We start from the raw sequence: 5607 nt of genomic DNA, 5'->3' as shown, positions 1-5607 counted from the left end.
TTACAACCATCTACATCAATAGGAGTATCTGGATTGGATGAGAATGTGTGCTCCCTTGATTCTGAGGTCTCGTATTGTTTGTTAGCATGATGACTAACTTTTTGTGGAGCATATTTATTATAATCTCTAAGAACTTGTCAAACATGTTCATAATTAAATTACTTGTTGTAATGATTTTCCCGTCACATTTTATGTGCTCTCATAAGCACATCCTCATCACTACACCTGCTTTCATGATATATATAAAAGTTATTGTGTATGGCTATAAATTCATTCATCATCATATGGAGCATATAGAAATGTGATTTTACATTCACTGTAGATCGCGCCAATACTTGTTGTAAAAATCCGTAATTCGTTTCCAAATATTTTGTTCCTTTTGATCATTACCGATAATTGAATCAGTGCTAAGATTAATTGATCCATGCCTTTGCAAGGTGGATCTCTTCGTGCATTGACCACTTGGCTCGTTTGGTGTATCACACACACCAAAACTCGCTTTGCCCAACTCTAGAATCGCAAATGGTGACACTGATTCTTTGCCCATCTCAGATACATCTATGCTAGCCTTCCTTGATTCATTCGAGAGCATGAATGATGGCTGTGAAGAAGAAATTCCATAAGAAAGGGGTGACATTACAAATTGGCCTATTATAGGCTGTCAATATTCGGGAGGGTACATATAAAATGGAGGTTGAGGGAAATTACTCAGAGGAGTCAACAAATTTTGAGAACTTTAAAAATTTAAAGAAAATTGTGGAATATATGAAACATTTGAAAAAATTTTAGAAGAGTGTGTAAAAATGAAAAATTAAGAATACTGAACTTGATCCTGTCCGAAAGCTGAATCAACGGACGCTGGGCACGTGGCGCTCTCCAAGCGGCTGACGTAGATCTGCTGACTATCCGCCCGGACCTTCGGTGAACCTGCACAGAAGTCGGGCCGGGAAGGGGTTCCCGGCGACGACCCTCCGACGCTCAAGTCAGGCAAAACTCAACAAGAAAGTGGCTCCAAGAATCGTAGAATGCGTACCTCCGGCGAGGGATGAGGGCCTTTATATAGGGCTACGGAGAAGCGGGTGCACACACACCGAGGTGTACACGTGTCCTCAGCCCATACCCCAGTAAGGGCCTGTCAGTGAGCTTACCTAACCCCATACTGCTACAGTCCAAGCACGTCTTCGATGGGACAACGGAATCCCCTGTCGTAAGATTCGGAGTATGGCCTAAACGTAGAACATACCTGCTGTCAGAAAAAGATGTCCTTTGTCATTTTCCCCTTGCTCCCACTATAGGCATCTGGCCGGCCAGTCTCTGCCTTACGTCCGGCCGGACACCTATAGTGGTCTACTTGGGAGATTCTCGGTAATGTGCTTTGTGGAGACTGCTAGCAGTATGATACCTCATGTCTTCAGCCGAGCGTGCCCTCCGCTCGGTCTTACGATCCTGTACCATGAGCGCCGGGGCCCAGCTTCCTGTTGGGGCGCCTTCTGCCATCAGTTAGACACCGATCAGTCGGCCGGCCGTTCGACCCACCCATCTCTGGTCGGCCACCTGGCCCTTTGATTTCCATGTGGCGTTGACTCCCCAGAACGGGGGTCCCCCGTTCTTACCACCGGATCACTTGCCTCCCCTTCAAGTCTAGTCAAAGGAGGCGATTAGTCCGACTGACTGGACCATCAGTTCGACCGAGCAGGACGAATATATTCTGCTTCGACAGAAGAGGTTATTCACTGGATGTTGGTGAAGTATCTTTGGGTACTGGGCCGAGCGGAACACGTAGGTGGTCGAACGATATTGACGGCGAGTACGAGTCCCCTTGATCGGCTTTTTCCGCTCGGAGGGTTTATAGACGCCGGCTCGTCTCTCGATTTTTAACGTCGGAGCTCGACGGTCTTCCGCTCGGAGGGTTTATAGACGCCGGCTCGTCTCTCGATTTTTAACGTCGGAGCTCGACGGTCTTCCGCTCGGAGGGTTTATAGACGCCGGCTCGTCTCTCGATTTTTAACGTCGGAGCTCGACGGTCTTCCGCTCGGAGGGTTTATAGACGCCGGCTCGTCTCTCGATTTTTAACGTCGGAGCTCGGCGGTCTTCCGCTCGGAGGGTTTATAGACGCCGGCTCGTCTCTCGATATTTAACGTCGGAGCTCGACGGTCTTCCGCTCGGGAGTTTATAGACGCCGGCTCGTCTCTCGATTTTTAACGTCGGAGCTCGACGGTCTTCCGCTCGAAGGGTTTATAGACGCAGGCTCATCTCTCGATTTTTAACGTCGGAGCTCGACGGTCTTCCGCTCGGAGGGTTTATAGATGCAGGCTCGTCTCTCGATTTTTAACGTCGGAGCTCGACGGCCTTCCGCTCGGAGGGTTTATAGACGCCGGCTCGTCTCTCGATTTTTAATGTCGGAGCTCGACGATGTTCCGCTCGGAGGATTTATAGACGCCGGCTCGTCTCTCGATTTTTAACGTCAGAGCTCGACGGGCTTCCGCTCGGAGGATTTATAGACGCCGGCTCGTCTCTTGATTTTTAACGTCGGAGCTCGACGGTCTTCCGCTCGGAGGATTTATAGACGCCGGCTCGTCTCTCGATTTTTAACGTCGGAGCTCGACGACCATTAAGGCTAATTTTGACACTGCCGTTCGGCGAAGCTATTTGTCATCCTTTAATTATTTCTACTTCCTGCATTACAAGGACATAGGCGACCAAAACATATATAAAATTACATCAGCGCACCTCTCACCCAGCTCGGTACGGCTGGAGATGATTTGCGCTTCATGGTTGATCCAAGTCCCAATCCATCTTCATCCGCTCGGCGGTGCTCCCCCTTGAATGTCGGTTGGATCATTGTCTTGGGGGAGGCGTCCGCTCGGGGATCATTGCCTCCGCTCGGGCACCTGATGCTGACGTTGTTTGTTGCTTCAGCCGCTCGGCTTGCGCATTCTCTCTCTGTTGCTCCACGAGCTTAGCTGCTCTTGTCTTGATTAGAGCGTCGAGTTCCTTTGTGGAGAGCATCACCGTGGGCGGTCGTCCAGCCTCGTCCATTGCTTCCGCTCGGATGCAGGTGCGTTCCCACAGACGGCGCCAATTTGATCCTGTCCGAAAGCTGAATCAACGGACGCTGGGCACGTGGCCCTCTCCAAGCGGCTGACGTAGATCTGCTGACTATCCGCCCGGACCTTTGGTGAACCTGCACAGAAGTCGGGCCGGGAAGGGGTTCCTGGCGATGACCCTCCGACGCTCAAGTCAGGCAAAGCTCAACAAGAAAGTGGCTCCAAGAATCGTAGAATGCGTACCTCCGGCGAGGGATGAGGGCCTTTATATAGGGCTGCGGAGAAGCGGGTGCACACACACCGAGGTGTACACGTGTCCTCAGCCCATACCCCAGTAAGGGCCTGTTAGTGAGCTTACCTGACCCCATACTGCTACAGTCCAAGCACGTCTTCGATGGGACAGCGGAATCCCCTGTCGTAAGATTCGGAGTATGGCCTAAACGTAGAACATACCTGCTGTCAGAAAAAGATGTTCTTTGTCCTTTTCCCCTTGCTCCCACTATAGGCATCCGGCCGGCCAGTCTCTGCCTTACGTCCTGCCGGACACCTATAGTGGTCTACTTGGGAGATTCTCGGTAATGTGCTTTGTGGAGACTGCTAGCAGTATGCTACCTCATGTCTTCGGCCGAGCGTACCCTCCGCTCGGCCTTACGATCCTGTACCATGAGCGCCGGGGCCCAGCTTCCTGCTGGGGCGCCTTCTGCCATCAGTTAGACACCGATCAGCCGGCCGGCCGTTCGACCCACCCATCTCCGGTCGGCCACCTGGCCCTTTGACTTCCACGTGGCGTTGACTCTCTAGAACGGGGGTCCACTACAACAAAAACATTGAAAGACAACGGTTAAAAACCGTTGTCGTATGCCATTTAAAACCATTGTAATTTTAAACCGTTGTCTTTGAATAAAAAGACAACAGTTTTGCAACGGTTTTAAACCGTTGTCTTTGAATGAAAAGACAACGGTTTAAAACCGTTGTTATTTAGAGCATTTTTACTGCAGTTACAACCGTTTTTGGGGCTACGACAATGGTTTTTAACCGTTGTCTTTGAGGGTGATAGATAAAAATAACAGTTTTAAGCCGTTGTCTTTTAAATTATTATATTTTAATACAAATATATCAAATTTCAATTTAAATATATAATAAAGAATCATAATCAAGAAAGAATATTCCCCACATTAATATCATTCAAAATGTTAGTTATACAAGAATTACAATCACAAAAGAAGAAACATATCTCATGTTTAAATAAAATTTATCCCAATACAAATAAACTCCATTTACAACTAATGAACAATAGCTAAAATACTAGAAACTTGTGATGGTGGTTCATGTCATGTAGGATTGCACTTAATTATTGTCAACCCAAGTCCCATCACAATCTTCAACTTGTAGGATTTCTTGATGGGCCTGAGCACAGACTAATCCAGCATATTTTGTCACCTCGAGCTAGTCTTGAGACGCAATAACCTGACAAACCAAATATAATCAAGATAGTAAGGATACATCAAGGCAACTATACATAGAGCAAGAAATGAAGATTGACAAAATTGCTATTAATGGCAGAAAACCATTCATTTCGATACAAGAAAAATATTTCTTCTTTGGAGGGAATAGAGGAGCACCATTCATGCTTGAGGTGATCTCCATTCGCTCATCTCTTGCTAGAACAGTTAGTTGCCTGCAATAAAACACCATATCCGTTGAATTGGGTGGAATTAATGGCGTCAAAACAAAAATCATGAGTTTAGGCAGCACCTTTGGCCATGGCCATCACTATGTACGTCGAAACCAAGCAAACCATCTTCATCACTACTGCATGCCTGCAAATTACAATAAGGCAAACGTAAGCTATTTCTTAAAGAATTTTGGTAGATGTGTTCAACATATCACAAATAATATATATGAATATGATATAATTTCAAACGAACTTTATTAGCATTACTTTTAAATTGTTTTCTTTCGTCTCAATAGCACAACTACCACAGAGAGTTGAGATGGCCCCAGAATGCCAGTTGTTATTAGCCTAGAGACTCAAGACTGATTCAGAATACAAATCAACAACTAATTGTTGTAGCATAGTCAAAAGATATACCAGGAAACAAAGAAAGATGACATGAAACAATAGCTTGTCTTTATTTCTTTCTTAAAAATTGTTCTCAAATCTGCATGCAAATATAAGTTAACTATTAAATTATGCATCAGGAAGCAATGTCTTGCAGCATTTGATAATGAATGCAAAGTTGGATTAAGAATTATGCAAGAAACAGATAGAACTACTAAGGAGAGTTAGACTTGGGAGTACAATCTCATCTATTTGGAGGAGTTATTACTATCTGATAATAATATTTCTGGTCAAATACCAGAAAACATGGGTAATCTTCACAACTTAAGGTATTTTGATGCATCAATGAATAACTTGATGGGCAAATACCATTGAGTTTGGGTGATCTATACAACTTGGAAACTCTTGATTTGTCTTTGAATAATATTGGTGGAGAACTAGCAAATCTACTTGATGGTTTGTCTAAATGTCCACAAGGATCTCAGTTATGGAACTTTA

General features: G+C 45.6%; 1 long non-coding RNA gene across 1 annotated transcript; it reads right to left on the bottom strand.

Annotated features, from left to right (window-relative positions):
• Positions 1-4482: 4482 nt before the first annotated feature.
• On the bottom strand, positions 4483-4857 carry LOC122049592. Its single transcript, XR_006130995.1, has 3 exons — positions 4803-4857; positions 4670-4725; positions 4483-4514 (listed from the first exon to the last, which is right to left on the bottom strand). It is a non-coding gene; the product is annotated as an uncharacterized LOC122049592 (long non-coding RNA).
• Positions 4858-5607: the final 750 nt, after the last annotated feature.

This window comes from Zingiber officinale, chromosome 2B (genome assembly GCF_018446385.1).
Source record: "Zingiber officinale cultivar Zhangliang chromosome 2B, Zo_v1.1, whole genome shotgun sequence".
Taxonomy (NCBI): domain Eukaryota; kingdom Viridiplantae; phylum Streptophyta; class Magnoliopsida; order Zingiberales; family Zingiberaceae; genus Zingiber; species Zingiber officinale.
The sequence above is the reverse complement of the archived record's forward strand: the minus strand, read 5'-3'. Positions and strand labels throughout refer to the sequence as shown.